Source organism: Dermacentor variabilis, chromosome 3, assembly GCF_050947875.1.
Source record: "Dermacentor variabilis isolate Ectoservices chromosome 3, ASM5094787v1, whole genome shotgun sequence".
NCBI classification, from domain to species: Eukaryota; Metazoa; Arthropoda; class Arachnida; order Ixodida; family Ixodidae; genus Dermacentor; species Dermacentor variabilis.
Window position 1 is genome coordinate 31,246,363 of NC_134570.1, and position 19,124 is coordinate 31,265,486.

Here is a 19,124-nt window from a genome sequence, read left to right on the forward strand (position 1 = left end):
GTGCGTGTGCGTGTGTGTGGGGGGGAGGGGAGCGCGTTTGTGTGTGTGGGAGCGCGTTTGTGTGTGTGTGTGACCATCTCTATTCTATTCTTGCCGATATGCCATTGTTCTTGACATTTTCTTTCCACTTTGCTTTATCACTCAACCATTATTTTCCCATGCTCTCGACATTGCGATCGTTCTTCATGGCGATGTCAGATTAGACAAACATGGTAGAGGGCGCGGTGAGGGGGCTTCAGTCGTTGCCACCACATTTTATGAGCACGGGTGTTCACGGTGATAAATCTCTGAACGTTCTCTCGCACTTCCAATTCGTACCACAAGCTAGAACATCGGTATATTTTGCGAAGGATGCAGTATAGGGATATGAGTTCGCATACAGTTACTTGGTTCCCGTTGCACATGGGGACCGTGGAGAGAGCCCCGCGTAACCTCAACGAGGTGGCGCACAGGGAGGCACGAGGATTAGTGTGCCGTGTACTCCCTGAAGGTGCTGGATCACCTGCTCCTGAGTTCAGGGGCGAGCTGTTAATCTACAACGAGATCACCAAGCACTATTACTTAGGGCGCAGGGCATTCCCCCTGCCACATTCTAAATTAAATAGGTCACAGGCAGTTACATTACGGCTTCTGCAGACACGAACGTACCCTAACCAGGTCATCATGAATAAAATTAATCCGGACTGCGGGGTTTCAGTCTATTGTAGTAAGTGTGGGGGTTTGCTCGATTTAGAACACATGCTTTGGCGATGCTTAGCGTTGGCCGATGATGGTCCTCGAGGTGAACAGTGTTGGCAGCGGATGCTGCACAGTGAAGTGCTGGCGGACCAACTCAAGGCTTTCCAGAGGACCCGTGTGACGGCAGAGGGGTTCGGCCTCTGTGTCCCGAAGTGGGAGCGTCCCGCATCAGTCCCAGACTGATCCCTCAGGACCTAAATGAAGTTATTCATACCATACGAGCGGGGAGCTCAACAGCTCGATCGGTTCTTTCAATCTCAACTTTCTCTTATCAAACCGGCTCCTCCTGACCCTGTTCACAGAGCTTTCCTCGACCTGTACATGCTCCCTCCCTTTTACACACATCAATACTTGCCTTCTCGCCGAGGTAGTTGGTGAATCTGATTAGTCAGCTAAAAATGCGACGGTGACGCTGCCGTCGTTTCCTATGTTTCAGGGTGGGATCTCATAACCTGACCATCAAGTTGTTATCGAGTTACATGCTGTCAATTTTAGCTTGCTGTAACGATGAGGCGGTAAGCCATGCCTACCGATCTGAAAAGAAAGTTCTGGTACGTGGTCAATTACGTTTGGTTATACGTTACGCGAGGCCCCAAGAAATGTTCACTAATGCACGTGGGCGCGTATGCAAAGGCTTTGACACGAACTTAGCCTTAAATGGAGGGGTTCTTTTCTTCATTACAGCGGAGCTATATATGGCTAGGGTACCACAGAATTCTCGCGTATGCGCACAAAAACTATCATCATCAACGTCTCATACCCTCGTAAGCATTCAAAACCCCGTAAGCAAGCAGAAATGCAAATAGCTGCTTGAGAAGAAGTCAGATAAATTTCTGGCACTGGAAAGCAAGCGTACGGTTGGTTATGTGACACCATCCGAGCGAGTTGGACCTACTAACGCCAACTTCGCCGTTAGTACTCGGCCAATTCCTAAGATTATTATTTCCTGGCCGGCCGTGTAGTAGAGGCAAAGAACGTATTCCTTCCGGCAACGCGCGCACGAAATATAAACGCACAAGAACGCCGCCGCCAGCCCGAACTTCCTTTTGGGCACCGAAAGCCTTTCTCGCAAATAAAACTCGCGTCACCCTTTATCCTCCCTGCACTAAATGAGGGAGGGGTGGGGGGGATGGCAGCGCGACCTCGAAGAGAACGAAAACGAAAGCAAGAATGGAAATGCCCTCAGCTCTGTACGCCGTTGTCTGCGCAGCTCTTGACTGTCCCCGCAGGGGGCGCATGGCCTCGAAGTGCGCGTGTTTTTTTGTGCGTGCGTCTGTGTGCGTGCCAGACGGAGCGACGGGGTAATTCCTGCGGAAGTCCGCATTTTTCGCCCAATTCCCGTGACACGTGTTCCAACTCCCACGCTCCCTAATTAAAGGAAAAGCTTCGGAAGCTCCGGAAACGCCGCCGCCGAACAAACCGAACGCTCCCGGGGGTCTTAATTTGGACCCTCTTGCCCCTTCGCTCCTCAACATTCGCTTATTTACTCGCTCTTTTATAGCCACCAGCAAACTGTTACTGCTGCTGCCGCTGCCCTCCTATTTATGCTGCATCCCCTCCCCGCTCCCTTCTCCTCCGCAATTTCTTTCTCTCTGTCTCTCGCTATCTTGTACGCGTACAGATACGCGACTGGGCGGGCTAGTCATTTTTCATTATTTCGCAATTAAGGTTGCTTTACTTGCGTTTATAGCCGCGCGCGTTTTCGATTTGCGAGTGGCCGCTTCGGGAATTTGCCTAAGACCCCTGCGTTCGAGACAGGCGGTGAGTCCGCAACGCCGGCCCCGCAGTTATTATGATCTCATAGACAGCATTTCTCTTGTTCCGCCGGAGCGCGTAATGACGCTCGATTTCGCCGCGTGGGTTTTGCGTTCTTTGCGCAGCTACTAGCACCGGCCGTATACTTTTCTCTTTCTTTAGTTCGGCATCGCTACTACGCGTAAGAGCTATTATGTTCACTATTGATAGGATGGTTTTGATCGGAGCCTCCCTCAAAAGAAAAAGAAAAGGAAAAAAGTGGACGACGATACGTGATGATGATGAGGAGCGTCCAATGCACAGTTGTTCTCAAGAGGCAACGGCTGAGTCGATTTGAATGATAGTTGTTGAGATTTTAAATGCACGGGCGTGTTGCACTGTATATTATTACATCGTCGCTCACAAAACACGGTCTCTTCGCGCTGCGCATCGTCAGAAATTTGCAGTCGACGATGCGACTTCAACTAGCACCATGTTTACATGGCTTACGGGCGTGTTGTCATACATCCAGGAAATGCACCAACCGAACACGTGCCTCGCGCCTTCTCGAGTCGGTGTAGTCACCGGCCTTCTTTTTTTTTTTTTTTGACACAATTGTGAAAAGCAGCGCGTGCATCGGTAAACGCGAGAGGCAAACGAGAAACGTTCGGCGTCTCGAACCTTCTGGCGGACACGTGATCAGTCGCGTCATGATCATCACGTCGAAGACGTATTCTGTGAAAGCCGTTAACCACGGGTTTTCCGATTTTCAGGTCTCGACCTGTCGCTGTTGGACAGGCACTTTGTCAGTGCTCTTGTCGCGTAGCCAGGGATCACTGCCACCAGCGTGTACAGAATGAAGCTCATGGCGAAGAGTGATACCCACTTCGTGCTTAAGTAGTCAACTACCATCGTACTGCCTGTGCTACATTAACGAAAGCCACCCTTCACAATCCGATAGTCTCTCTCCGAAGGAAAATATGCTAAGGAAATATGAAAATATAGATGGCAGGTGACGATGCAATAGAGCAATGAACTATATACACTTTGTCTAATACGCGGTATGTGCGCTATACACACTGCGCGCGCGAATAATGCGTCCCCACAAAACGCTCTCGCGCAAACACATTTGGCACATTCTCATTCACACCACATATGTTCGTAGTATACAAGCGCCCAAGTCCGGGCGTCTCACATAGCGAGATGAGTGGCGGTAATTACGGCGCGTCGGGCGTGACCAACCTGAAAAACCTAATCCAAAAATTAGGCGGGTGTTGAGTCTGTCTACTGTAAACCTAAGCGCCCTGCTGGCAACTGCATGATGAGGGCATACGCAAAGTATGTGGGATATTGTCTCTGGAGATGCGATAGACGTAGCGGTCAGGATTTTGTTCCGATCTGGTCTGCGTAAGATATCGGCGAGTGTGCGCTGTAAACTAATTTACACCCGTGTGCACCCTTAAGAGTGTAAATTAATTGACAGTGTATACGCAACGCCGAGCCGTAAAAAAAGGGAGTAGTTCTTCCTGGCCTCTTTACAGCCGAAGTAGACGCCAGAAGCGCAAATCAGCATCAAGTCTATGGAAGCGCTCTTGCCAATGTCCTGGTCATTCCGCGTTCGTCTCATAGAGATCTTGATTGAGTTGAAAACAAGGTGCTGACGTCATTCCGGAAAGAGTTACTTCTTGTAACAACTCCATCAGTTGGTGCTATTCCCGTCTGCGTCAGCCTGCTCATTACCAGCTGTTCCCCTGTGACTAAGAAACCGCGGTACGGACAGACTGACGCGCCTCAGCAAACAGGGTAACGATATCACAAACCGGAGGCTTGCACACTGTTCCTCGCCTCATATAACTGCTTATCAATTGTGGTGCAGGCTGGTAGTCACAAGATATTGTCCATTGCTTTATGCTTTGCTGTCGTATGCAGCGAACTGCTTCTCACATGCCGGTCAACTCAGCTGCGGTAAAGGATGTCATATACGCTATCATGAGGCGTTGCGTGATACGCATTTGAGATACCGTGAAAGCTACTGCGGAAGAGGTCTGTGTGATAAAGCCATCTGCAAAACACACAGATTTCAACGTGGGCGTTTAATCTGCGCTTCTTCTGTTTCGTAGCACTGCCGGGACGGTCCACCAAGAAGAAATAGTTGGTTCCTATTTCCTTTCGAGGCGCTGCCTTGCTTCTCTCGACGTGATTTCCTTTCCATTTAGTGTGCCACAACAGAGGTAGCTTTCATTAACTTTCTTTTCTTTTTTAACTTGTGGCTTGTGAGAAGAATCTTCATTGAAAAGCAGCCCTATCTTGGAGCCAATCACGAATATTCGTTTCCACTGCGTCCTAGAGCGTGGCGCTCTTCTTCGTCCTTATTTACGAGAAGCGAGAATAAGTAATTATTTCGGTCAGGAGCATTCCATTTCGAATCTGCGCCGAACTATTCCATGCTTCAAGTCACTCCTCTTTCTTTTTTCGTCTCTTCTTGGATTTGTCAACGTTACTTTCGTCCGTTGGGCAGCAGTATGTTTCTAGGCAAGCCATTGCCAATTGTGATACCAGAGATCAGGTATTTAGGAAAGTGATTTGGTCGGGGGGGGGGGGGGGGCGGTGTGCCCTCGAATTTTCTTTTCTGGAAGTGCACTTCGCAGCGACAGCAGAAAGCCCTCGGATGTCGAGACAGACGCTCACTCGTACTTGTGCGCCAGCAAGTTGCGCTTAATGTTTCCACCAGCTCATGAAGCCTCCCGTTTGTCATGTGTACCTCCGAGATGCGTAACCTGCTATACTCAGTGGCAAATCAGTTATGCGAAAACCCGCAACGTGCGACGAATGCACATGAAAGGTAAAAATCTTGATCCAGCCGAAATGTAGCACCAAGCTGCCAAGGATTCCCATCAGGGTTTCTCGGAAAGAAAGCATCGCAGTTGAATAAATATTCCTCCTGGTCCGGTCGCTCTGCCATCTGTAATAACCAGGATTCGGGTGTATGACAATGTTTCCCACTCTTATACTTATTGCTTTCACTGGCACGTTTCATCTTAACTGAAGCTCCTTGCTTTGCCACATATATGTGCATATTACAAAAGCACAAAAAGGCACGAAGGCGTGCACTGAAATCTCGAAGACACGAGTCCTCGTTCGCCGAGCTCCCATGACCAGATGACGCCACGTTAAATTGCGCCGCAGCACTCGCGAACGCGCACTTGGAGCCGTGATTGAGAAGGAAGACCACCGCGGCATCGTGTGGAAGAGGAACCTGAAGTTGTTATTGCAAGTCATTGAACTCACAGATCCGCTGCAGTAGCTTAGTGGTGATGGCGTTGCTCTGCTAAGCACGAGGTCGCGGGATCGAATCTCGGCCGCGACGGCCGCAAGTGCCCTTAACGCGCCCCCAATGCATTGGGGGCACGTTAAGGATACCCTGGTGGTCAAAATGGATCCGGACTCCACAACTACGGCGTCCCTCACGATCTAATCGTGGTTTTGGCACGTGAAACCCAAGAATTCAATTCATTCGGCTTTGCTCGCCGCCGCGAAGGGCGCATTTTGACGGAAGGCAAAAAAAAAAAAAAAAGAAGAAAGAAGATAGCCCGTGCATTCTGATTTAAGTGCACTTTAAAGGACCGCAGGTGATCAAATTTATTCGCAATCCCCCATATCGACGTGCCTCACCATCAAGTGGTTTTTTGACGCCTAGAACACCAGAATGAAGTTTTTAAAGTCAATTTTTCTTTTCTTTCTTGTTATAGCGTAGAGCGTCAGGTTTTTGATGTTGCTTGAGAGCCTGCATGTTAAGCATTATGTGAAACTTTTCACGCTGGATTATCCTACTGTGCTGTGGTGACTGCACCAAATAACTAGGCCTTCGATACAGCGCCCGATCAACATATGCGACAAGCACAATGAAGTGTATGTTAGCCAGCCGTAGTTAGTTGGTTGTTTAATAACTGTCGACAAATGGGGATACATGTTACATGAGAAGCCGGCTATACCGAGGAAGTGTTAAGAAGTTGGGGATACCCCTTTCCCCATATAACACGGATACACATATCACAACCGCACTAACAAACAAAATCATTAAAAAAGCCCATAAATGTAATTAGAACAAGAATAAAGGTAACCAGAATACACGTCTATGTGCACCCAAATTAAGTTACAAGGCAAGCAAGCATGGCAGAGACGTCGCGCTCAGTGTCGTCGTCGTCGCTGTTGTTGTTGTTGTTGTTGTTGTTGTTGTTGTTGTTGTTGTTGTTGTTGTTGTTGTTGTTGTTGTTGTTGTTGTTGTTGTTGTTGTTGTTGTTGTTGTTGTTGTTGTTGTTGTTGTTTAAATGGCGAGACCCGGAAAAGATAGGCCACCGAAGGGCCGGTGATCTGAGTCATGAAGAATTACTATTATTTGCTCTCCCCCCCCTCCTACGATAAATAAACGTTAAAAAAAAACACGTGCTCAACCATTACTTTCTCGCTTTACCTTCGTTACGGTTTAGTCCAAATGTCTTTACGATCCCATAAATCACCCTCCCGCCATACTCCTTCATTTTTTTTTTTCTCTCTGGTAACTTTTGTCATAACCACGACGCTGCGCTTTGTTGACGCTGTCCAATCATATATACGCGAACCGCGGCGTTGCGTTTGTTGTGTTCATGCGCGCCGCACGGCTTCCAAGACAAAGACAAACGAGCCGACAGTCGTTGGCGTTTTCAAACAAAGATGACAACAACCGGTTGTGCACAAAGGCTGTGTTGTTTGCGCAGCGTTTTGCCGTGCCTCCCTATTGGGAACCGCCAGCCTTGTGTGTTTGCCTCGTGGAAAGCCGCGCCGCGATGTCACATCTTTGAACGAATCAATTGAGTACACGAGACTTCTTACCTCTTAGTCTTTGTTTTTGAGAGCATCTCTTGCTCTCGATTATTTCCTTGATAACTTCGCTAACATGAGGAAATGAAAGAAAAAACAGTTTTAATCAAGCGTACGCATTTAGAATTCTGTATTTATTTGTTTATTTATTTATCTATATCTTACACGTAAAGGAGGGGTCATAAGGTATATATATATATATATATATATATATATATATATATATATATATATATATGTATTATGTGTGTGTGTGTGTGTAATAAGCACGGTGGGGTGAAGCATCTACAAGGATAACATTTGACAAGCGCTAGAGTATTTTTTATTTATTTTTCAAATATTAAATGCTGAAAAATGAGAATGTGGGCCTTTTTTTAGGGCCGCCTATCCCGGAATTTCGTATACGCTATCCAGAAAAGAATAATATTAAAGAAAACAAAAAGAAGGAAAAATTTCAACACCCTCTAGACACATAAATATAAACACACTCGCACAAGCACCGTCACTATATGGACGTTATAGCGCCGGTAACATAGTCAAGTACCAAGGGAAGTCATGTGTCATACAGGATGTGTTGAGGGCTCGCAAGTCTTTTCATGTAGAGCTAACATTTGGACAACTCATCCATTTTATTTATGAGCGCCTTTTAAGGCGATTTTACTGCGGGATGATTTCACGGACTTTGGAGGTGTCACATTCCTCTGACCAAAAAAAAATATGAAAAAATACATCGGCCGATCCCGAAGGCACTCCAGAGTAAAACAGCGTCTCAACACGCTAGCTGCGACGAGGGAAGAATGCGAGAAACTGTCACGTGACTCACGCTTTCGACGTTTGAAAGAGAGCGGCTTTCACTCGAAAGAAGCATGCGCGCGACTGTGATTGAAGGTTAGAACATTGGGCTGCTGCGCTGGAAGTCAGGTACGTTCGATCCCACTTTCTGTTAGGAATTTCTTTGTAGCATATTATAAGTGCACTTCACATACATCGGTTGTATCTGGAAGGAAACTCGAGTTGTATGATAGGCACATGCGAGCACGTCAAACTGTGCACCAAGTCGCAGGTTTTTTATGAGATACGAGGTACAGAAAAGACGCAAGGGTCGAAACATGGGCGAGTTGGCAAGATTCGTTAGTTCATTGCGGTGTTTTTTGTTTTGTTTTGTTTCTTTTTTGCACAGCGCGCGCATGGCTTTAAGGAAAGTACAGAGGAGAAACAGCGCTGACTTCCAACTTATATTTATTTTTGAGTTGAGCAGTACATATGCACAGATGTGTGTGAAGAAAGCAAAAGTAACAACAACAAAGACAAGTCAGTTAACTTATGGCACTCGCTCTTTCTCCCTTCTACTTTTCCATAAGCCATTCGCGCGCTGCGCAAAACACGGATAGAAAAGACATCTCGGTAATGAAAGTATGTAAGATCGCCCGCGATGCAAGCCGTCGCAGCTTTCGTGGCATCACAATCATCGCGAACACTTCAAGTGAGCGATGATTGTGATGCCACGAAAGCTGCGACGGCTTTGCTAAGTTGTGACCTAGTTTTCTTTCTTTCTTCTTCGTCTTTTTTGTGCTTCTAGTACTACTACTACTACTACTACTACTACTACTACTACTACTACTACTACTACTACTACTACTACTACTACTACTACTACTACTACTGAAACAGCGTTCCGTTACCCTCATTAGAATTGAACTTGAAGGAGGAATCGCAGGCATCATTGCCATGAAATAACAGCTGCCGTAGGTCCCGCACATAAAGATACAGCTACGATTTTCGATTACAGATACTTCCTTAAGAGGCAAGAACAAAGTGAACGAGAGAGTTCTTTTTTTGCTTTTCCATTCCATGAAGCACACCACCATCTTTATCAGCGAGGAGTTGGGCTGATTACGTATTTTTGCAACTTATCGCAGCTGTTGACGTACGCGATTGATCTGGAAACGTACTCGGGAAAATCTCCGGCTTCGCGAAAGCCACTGGTTGAAATAGAAGCAAGAACTAAACGTTAAACGGAGGAAGCAACCTGCACGCCTTTCGTGCGTCGCACTCCATCGGAGGCGGTAAGTCACCCATGATGAGAACACTGAATTCGTGTCCGCGGCACCGTTTCGTGCTCTTCTATATGGCCGCGTAGTTCTGTGCAGCGCATTTCCTGAAAGTGCGTCTATCGTTGGGCTGTTAGAGCAAAAGAAACAAATTGGCGTCTGTCATACTGGGAGCGGAGCATTGCTGCGTCACAACACCCGCCGTCAGTTGGAAAACATCGAGTATTCGAACACATCTGTGCAACAAGTAACTGCACTGAATGCGACAGCATGCGACGAGAGTCCTCAAGTCTTGGGAACGATTCGTTTGTCGAGTGAAGTACAAGCTGCAACCGCCAAAAGATGGCGTGCTGCGTCTCACTCATCTATAGGCTGCAGGGAACTGTAGTGGCTCAGCGAGAGCAGGATGTTGTACACAAGCTGGCACGAGAACACACCACAGGCATCCGCATCATCACCCCGGTCATCAAGACGGCGCTTTTTCCGCGTGGACTTTCCGGAATGTTCTCTGTGTACTTACCTTTCTTTATTTATTTGATTTTTGTGGAGTCCCATTGGCTGGTGGCGGTCACGACGAACAAGAGGCGTTGCCGCTAATGTTCTTACCCCGCTGGGAAGCCCGACCGCTGGTGCGCTTTAGCGTGAGAGGCCGAAATGCTTTTCGTCTATATTGTTTCCTGCGTACTCTTTCTTTCTCTCTTTTCCCGCGCCCTAACGACAGCATTTGATCCATCTCGCAGCAAAAACGTGTTCTCTGAAACCTTACTTACTACTGCCCCGCTGGTCGCATCGTATAGAATATGACTCCCAGGATTCGTTACGTCGCTGGCCACGCGAAGACTACTCTGAGAGACCGTGAAGACTGGCTCGAGAAAATGATAATCGCAGAAAGGCTCGACGGCTGGGAATAACCTGGCCACAGGTGTAATCGGCAGAACAAAGGAGGCCAGGGGTCTAACTTTCATGTCTGGAAAGATTGCATGCAGTTCATAGGCCTCTTCTGTGTACGCCGGAATTTCTGCGGGCTTTGAGAACGACAACAAGCAAAACAAACAGACAGATATGCAGGTCAGCAAAAACACACCACTGCGCTTGGTATACCCTACTGAGTGAGCCAAGGATTCTTCACGAGCGGAAATGGGGGCGATGTCGTTCAAATGTTATTTATTTTAGCGCTCCTCTTCCCATCTACCCGCCGCGGTAGCTTATAGTGGCTAAGTCATGGCGCTGCTAATCTCGAGGTCGTATGATTCAAACCCGGACACGGAGGCTGCATTCTGATGGGGATTAAATGCAAAGACGATGGCGTATTTAGATTCAGGTGCACGCTAAAGAATCCCACGGGGTCCAAATAAATCCCGAGTCCCCCACTACGGCGTGCCTCATAATCATATCGTGGTTCTTGCACGGACAACCCCAGAATGTAATTTAATTTTTCTTCCCATCGTGATCTTATTTACGATGTGACTGTATACATTTAAATGTCAAGAGCAGAGAGAGAGCAAGGACTGTCACACGACGGTTCTTGTCATGTGTCATGTCACGGCGGATCGGAAAACGTTTCTCGAGGTCACTTCGCGAATTTTATCGCGGGCAACCCGAACGTCCTGTGCTCACGGCCATTTCAAACAACCCTCACTATGCTAACGCAACGCAGCATGTGCCTTCAGTTTGTAATACCAAAGTGACCTAGAACGCAAACACCTTGCTAACTGATAAGCCTCCGAGATGCGCTACCCGCACTTGTGTGCTTTTTCGCAGGAACGGCAGAGCTCTGCGACGCGTCAGGGCATAGCTGCTGTAGTGTAAATTTTCTTACTAGTGACGTGCTGTGATTCGGTGCGAAATTGTAGACTGTCCGTTGTAGACTGAGTCTACCTACCGCGCTAGTATTTTATAAGATTTCCCCTTTAGTCGCATGCGCGTGCCTTCACATTTTGTCTGCGAGATGTACTGGCATATGCAGCTTGTTACTATTCAATTTCTATTATTTTTAACTAATGATATTGAGCGCGTCTTGTGTCACTGTCTCCGTAGTTAGAAGCAAACACTTCATTTGGTGTACAAGCTGAAGTGGAGACTAGTGATTTCATAGGGCCCTGGGACGTAAGTGTGGCCGCAGCAGGAACCACGAAGGTCCTGCGGGTATACTGACGCCAGTGAGAAATTACAGGCATTCTTTGACCATCTGTTAGTTATCTGGGCTTGATTTGTTTCTTCATGCATATTTTTATTGTTTTTCTTTCTTGTGTTTACATTCTCCTCTTCATGTCAGTTCATACATCTCGTCTGAAGTAACAAGTCTTCCATGTAGAAGGGCTGATATCTACAGCTTCCATGAAACTCTCTCTTTCTTTTTTTCTCTCTCTCTCTCTTTGGTTTTCCAGTTTAGTTGTGCTCGTAATCTGTCTTTTTCGCTCACTGCATATGTTTGTGTTCACGTTCCCTTTTCCCCTTAGAAAAAAAGAAGCTGCGTAGTGTTTCTCCTGATTTTTTATATGTAGGTACGAATAATAATAATAATAATAATAATAATAATAATAATAATAATAATAATAATAATAATAATAATAATAATAATAATAACGGGACGTAAGGCGAAGAGGTTGGCAGGACGAGCGGTACGGGGGAACTTTGGGCCAGTTAGTCCAACATGTTTGAAGAGGAAAAGAACCGCGACTTCAGACGTCCCGTCTGAAGTCGCGGTTCTTGGCGAAAATGTTGTTAAGGCGAAAATGCGGTTAAGGCGAAAATGTTGACAGGACGTCTTGTCAACTTCTTCGCCTTACGTACCGCCTGAAGTCGCGGTTCTTTTCCTCTTTAAACATATGTCTGAGCAACTGGCCCAGAGTTCCCCCCTCTTGAACCCGACTTCTCCTACACCGGGCTCTTTTTTACGCTACATACCGATCGTCCTGTCCACTTCTTCGTCTTATATATATATATATATATACGTCACTTACGTCTGAAGTCGCGGTTCTTTTCCTCTTTAATCACTAATACTTGAAGAGGCTCTGGAAGAAGGCGGCCACGACCACAGGACCGCCAGGGGGTTATTTAAGGCGTCCTGGCCCCCGTGTTAATAAGAACCGCTCGAGACTCAGTTGCGAGTCACATCCATGTACCGATGAAGTGAATACAATCTCTTCAACTTTTTTCATCATCACGATGCCCGGCTTCGTCGTCGTTTCCTGATTCTTGCGGTGAAGACCCACCTCACCCGGTCGAGATCGTAACAGTGTGTATGCGCGCATCACATGCTCTTCATTTACTTCTCCCTTTCAATTTTCTTTTCTTCCATCCTCGCCCTCTCCCAGTGTAGGGTAGCAAAGCAGATGGAACATGGTTAGCCTCCCCGCCTCTCCTTTTTTTTTTCGCTCTCTATTCTCAGTGGTTCACATCAATGCATAAATGCTTCCCAACATTTACTCTATAAGGAGGCGGTCGTCGTCATCCGTTGCCGGAGCACGGTGCTTACGGGTTCTACGTAAGTATGACGGAGGCCGTATACCCCAACGCAGCGGAATTTGGCCAAAGCTCTCGCTCTATCGCTACGGCGGCACAGGCACGCAGCAACCGCCGACAGACAGGTCGGAACAATAGCCACGGAACGAGCCTGTTGATGCTTCGTCCGCGCCCACGACGGCCGCGCATATCACGCGGGCAACAGTGTATTCATCTGCACACTGCCACCTCATCATACTAATCACGAGCGCGGCGTGCACGCCGAGTGTTCCATAATGGTGCACGATCTCTCACGGCAGTTTGTCCGTGGCCACGACTCCCGAGAGCCGCGCCGCGTGCGTTGCGAGCACCGCGGCGATGCAGGGCATCGTCATTTGCTCTCGTGTTCGTCGGCCGCTCACGATTTCGAGGGAACCGCCCCGAGAGGGCGCCACTCTCGCATCGCTTTCGTAGAAGGCGGCACGCACTGTCGTCATCGTCATCGCCGAGGCTCGAGCGCGATGCCGCTGGCCCCGCCCCTCTCGAGGAGAGCCCGTTGTTGCGCCACTGAACGCCGCACCGTGGCGCTTCGAAAAACAGGCCTCCAGCTGCAAAAAAAAGCATGCAGCGTTGTGCACGCCATCTCCGGTAGAGCAGCTGTAACTGGGAGCCGAATTCACAAACCTGGGAGTTTACGTGCAGAGCCCGAACAATGGCCGTCTCGGCCTTCCTGGCGGCAACAGGACAATGAAACATTGTACTACAGAAAAAAAATTGTCATACCTGCCTATAGATTACTCCTTGCCCGGCTAGTTGGTTCATATTCTACTGAGAAAATTAACGCGGGAGGAATGCACGCGAGGACCGAGGCACAGAAACAAGTGAACGAGACAAGCACGCTCTTGCAAATATTTTTATTTTGAAGTCCGCGACTCTTTAGAATAAAAAGTGGAAAGTGGTCGTTGTTCTTACTTATTGTTTCTTCCTTGGTTCTCGTCAACACTTCGCGCTCAATAATATTTCAGTAGAGTCTAGAAAAAATACCTTGACGTTTTCTTTTCTATCTTTCTCTCTGTATTTTTCTGTAATCTTTATTGAAGGTGTATGCAAAAAAAAAAAAAGAAGAAAACACCGATTCTTAGCAGATATAGAGCTCTGCCAGCGTTGTTTCTGGTAGCACTCTATCAGCATTGTTCGGAGACTAAAGTCTGTGTACAACCTAATGGCTCAATAGGAATAGAAAGCTCTCAGTTAATGGGCGTTTATGAAACACCTCAGAGGCTACAGAAGGCTTGCGTACTCGGAACTGCGACTCCGCACACATAGACACACGTACGGCTCTACAATGACGATGGAATGACAACAAATAAGAAGTCGTGATTCTCGATTTAATACTTTTTTTTCATGCCAATAGAAACATTGGTATACTTGAGTGAAGGTGAAGCTCCAAGCACGCAGGCATCGCGTTATTTAGATTGTCTATAGCTGTGTGACTGATCATTTCAACTCATCTTTACCTCTTCATCTAGATAAGCATGCCCTGTCATGTGACCATACTGATGACCCCTAACTTATCGTCGCTATTGTTACGTACCTCTTACCCCTGCACATAAGAGCTGTGCGGGGACCGGCCAGTGGTTTGGCCAGTATGGTGGAATGTTGTTCGTCACCGCGCAGTCATTGAACGCCGGTATTCTATAGTTACCGTGATAGGTCGGGCGGTGAGCTACTCCTCAGGAGTGAATCGTTCGAACAGCTTCACCAGTTGCGGACTCAAGAATCCCCCGACGAGACACGGTACCAGCTTCGGCAATGCTGCACCCACTTGAGCGAGTCAGACAGCAAGGAAATCGAACATGCGCCGCTAAGCGCCGGTGTACTGCGTGATACGCACGGCGCATAACTGGCTGACTGCAACGACGAGATTATGCCTCTTGCGTCGGAAGACGCGGGGAAAGAGCAACAAATTCGAAGAAGAGCCGCGTGCTTTTACCAACCGCCATATTTTTCCCCTGCGAAAGCCATAACAGCGGCGAAGGGGAGGGTATGCCTAATGTTCTCCGCACGCTCGCATTTCGCGGCGACGAATTAGCGGGCGACGAACGATCGCTGGAGCGGTGGAAACGCAGCGCATGAATCTTGATCTCTCCGGTCAGGAAAATAGAGAAAGGGAGAGAGACTACTTCCCAGCGTACGGCGCAGGTTGTCTGTCTTCAGCCTGGCGCTGAGGTTACGTAGGCAGCCTACGTAGGGTTACGCAGGTAGAACTGGCCAACCAGAAGAAGAAGCCGGTGAAGGAAAGAAAAGAAAATCGAATTCAGGGCGTCGCGACTTCGGAGTTCTGCGCGGCGGGGGAAGAAATATGATGCTGGAAGTAAACACGGCGGTCACCGAACAGAGAGCGGATCTGAGGGCAAATCACGAGCCCCGCGCGCGTTTTTGACCATTGAAGAGTCCCGCGGCGCGCCGATGGTAAGCACCTATTGCTCCGACGTTGCCTCTCGTCCGCCGCTGGCAAGGGGAGGAGCCCGCGTCGTGCATGCTCCGGCAACGGCAGGTCGCCGCTCGCTGGTTCGTGCTCGCGTCACGATAATGGCGGCTGATGCCGCCCTGCATCCGTCATTAAGTTGTCCGAAGCCCCCGAGTTGAAATTCATTACTCATGTTAGCTCGGGGAAGTTTGTCTCGGCGAAATTTGCGGTGTCGATGGACGCCGGTGATAAACTGTTTTTTCTCTCCTCTCGATCCCCACGGTTTTACTTCGTGTCGGTGTACACGTATACGTGGGTTGCGCCCTAGTGTGTACAGTGCGCGGGCGCTTTTCGTGCGGTTTGATGTTGTTGCAGTGGTCGCAGGCGACGTCGTCCTCGTTCGCGCGGGCTATAACGTCGAGCACGGCACGAACGGCAGGCTCGTTGAACGGAGCCTCGCAGTATACGTGCAAGAGTTGAGCTCGTCTGCTCGCTGATGATGCCCGCGTTCCCCGGCTCTCTTTATCCGAGTTCCGGGTTCGTCAACATCGCAGCGACCACATAAATCACTTCGACAGCGGCGGGAAGCCGGCGGCGTACGTGTATGCCTATAGTGCGTTCCAGTCACGGCCCTTCGCTCTTCGGACTTTTAATATCGGCTCACGTAGTGTCGGCTCTTATAGGGATTGAAAGAGCACAGCGTGATTTGAAAAGGAGTTTTAAGCCCATTGATTACCTTCCTCCGAGACATTGGGTTGATGAACGTTTAGGAACACCCCAATGTCAGTGTCGCAAGAGGTGTTCAGGTGGAGGGATTGCCGCCCAAATATGCGAAGCTAAGCTCGCTTGTTGCAGCAACACAACCGCCACTGCCACGTTTCCAAACGAAGAAAAAAAGCATGAGCCATCCTGCTTTGTGAAGGTGGATGGCCAGTGAAGGTGCGAAGCACACGACAAAGCGGTGACACATAATTTTGAACAAAGGTACGAACACATTTATTGTCTTTATCTGTGGTCCTCGGGATGAAAGGTACGCATCCGCGTTTATTAGAGTTACACATTCTTTATATACATTCGTGTTTTCATTTCGCGATATATTGAAGCAAAGAATTTGAGACTGAAATCACCGCACCGACAAGCAGTGGGCCAGTGCCATCAGCGCCTTCGCAGAGGGAGAGGCAGTATGGGAACGCTAGCATGATGGGCGGTGTTAGGGTTGGCGTCTGACACCACGTGGCGAGAAGTCATTCACCCTACTCCTGAGCCGGAGCCCCCGAGCGACCTCATCCCCGTCGCCTCTCATGGTCGTGGCATCGCGTGTGCTGACCTCATCCCCGTCGCCTCTCATGGTCGTGGCATCGCGTGTGCTGACCTCATCCCCGTCGCCTCGCATGGTCGTGGCATCGCGTGTGCTGACCTCATCCCCGTCGCCTCTCATGGTCGTGGCATCGCGCGTGCTGACCTCATCCCCGTCGCCTCTCATGGTCGTGGCATCGTGTGTGCTTACCTCATCTCCTTCCCACCCCCCCTGAGCCGGAGCCCACGGGGGCCCTCTCTCCGTGCCTGTCACGTGTCATTCGACGGAAGCAAGATCCCGCCCACACTTGTAGAGAACCTATTTAAGGGGCTCCGAAATGTACTATGAGAGACTTCAGACTTCAGACTTGAGACTTCATACTTCATGCTTTTCTTATTTTCTTTCAACTACCTTTGAATAAATCGTGCAAATTTCGCACTAGCAAATCGTCTCGCCCCTGCTTGGTCGCCATGATCTACCGGATGCCTGCAGCCCGCCGACAACGCCACGCTACCCAATAAGTAATGTCGGTCGAGCTTCGATAGGCAGGCGTCGCTACTTCTCGGCAGCAGTACGGTACGCTACCCTGGAGTACGCAACAGCGGCAACGGAGCCAGCTGTGGAAGAACGCGCGAGCAGTGGCACGAGCCGTTGCTGATGATGATAGTTTTTGCTCACAGATTTTTGTTGACGGACACGAAAAAATGAATGGGACTCTAGCCATAAACAGCTTCGCTGTAATATTCCAAGCGTTGTGCCCAGCGCTCCGACCAGACGCAATGATAACAATTGCTGAATTTCCGTCCAGAGGGACGGCTCTGATAGTAATAACGTTGCAACAACGTGTCATTATTAAGTATTATTGGCGGCACCTCCAGCACACGAATGTGACAACGAGAACACTATAGCTGAAACGGCTGGTCCGTTGGTTAGGGCTCGCCGTGGCCGGAACCAACGGAGCACCCTGGTTCCAGCTTTGGAACCCCTCACGGCGTCCCTTAAGTGCCCGAAGATCCTGCGCCGCCTGCTTTATCATAATCTTAGGCGCTCTCCTGAGTCCTCTATGGTTACATGTACCTTCCAGGAGCAGTAGTTGTAAAAAAATACAATTTCTCGGGGCGCTACTTGGAGCGTCTCTCTTCTGTCTGGACGTAACCTTTAGCAATTGTTATCATTTTGTCTGGACGAAACGCTAGACACATTGTATTATAAAAGCGAAGCTTTCTTTTGCTTACAACACCTTCTCCCACTCCCTTACATATCCCCTCATGAATGATATATGTGTTCTAGCGCGAAGTGATATGGACAGAGACTATAGAAGCAGACAGGAGGAGCGCTCGTCCTGTCTGCTTCTATAGTCTCTGTCCGTGTCACTTCGCGCTACAATCCAAGATCATGTTACCCTACCAACTCGCCCAATTTTCTATCCTTTTGCATTAGAAATCTGTGCGTCGACCGACGCTTTAGTATCGAGAGGCCATAATGTACACACAATGCTTCACGTGCTTGATCGACTATATTTACAATCGTCCATTACAGGAATAGAAAGATCCAGGCTAGTGTTCTCAAAGTAATTGCGATCAGGAAGCTATAGTTGCGCTGGTCAAATAAGGTCCACATACCTGCGCTATATAGGCTACGATTTAACGCCGCTGCCTGCTACCGCTGTATTGTGTACATGCAGCTTACATCTCTTATATGCATCACTCTATTTATATTTCTATGTGTTTACTCCTTCCCCCGTGCAGGGTAGCCAAACCCAACTTGCTTTTCTGCATCCTTTCTCCCTCTCACGTGATTTCGCTGATTGTGGTACGCGCAGCCAAACAACCCTCCTTCTCTGCGCTCCCCTCTCGTTCGCTCCTTCCGGTTCCTGCGTCGAGCGGAAGTTTCCGGTCGCGTAGAGAAGATCCCGATGGTAACCGCACCTGCTCGTGCCTCATCGTGCTCGCTTTGGGGAAAAGGAGGGTGTACCATCCCCGAAAGCGGAAACCGCGGAAGCGGAACTTGTGTGAGCGGCCAATCAATTGGGGATAGAGTCACACACAAAGCGTTGGCGCTACTTCGCAAAATTTAGGGTAGCGCATCGGTGAAGAGGTCTTACGTATGGGACTACACAACATTATACTGCTCGAGAACCCCGTCCTATGCCGCCCCGTTGTGCACCAATTTCATTCCCACTCGCATCCCGAGAGACCTGGAAAGTTGGAAGGGGCTATAGTCCTCCGAGCACTGGCCACGAACGCCACCGACAAATTAATTGTCAGGCCTAGCGCTCTCGTGTGCAGTCATTACCTGAAAGTGCCATGCGCGCACGCCGAGGTAGAAGACACATGTGGGTGAGAAGAGAGACGGACGGATGGAAAAAACTTTAATGAGAATAGCACCTACGAGGTTGTCAGCCCTGGCTCAGGCCACCCGGCCATCATGTGCGGTGAGGCATAGCTTTTCCAACGCTGCCCAGGCCCGCTGGATTGTCCGTAGTTGGTCGTGTAGTTCTGAGCTAGTCAAAACGCTTAGCCATCGCTCCTCG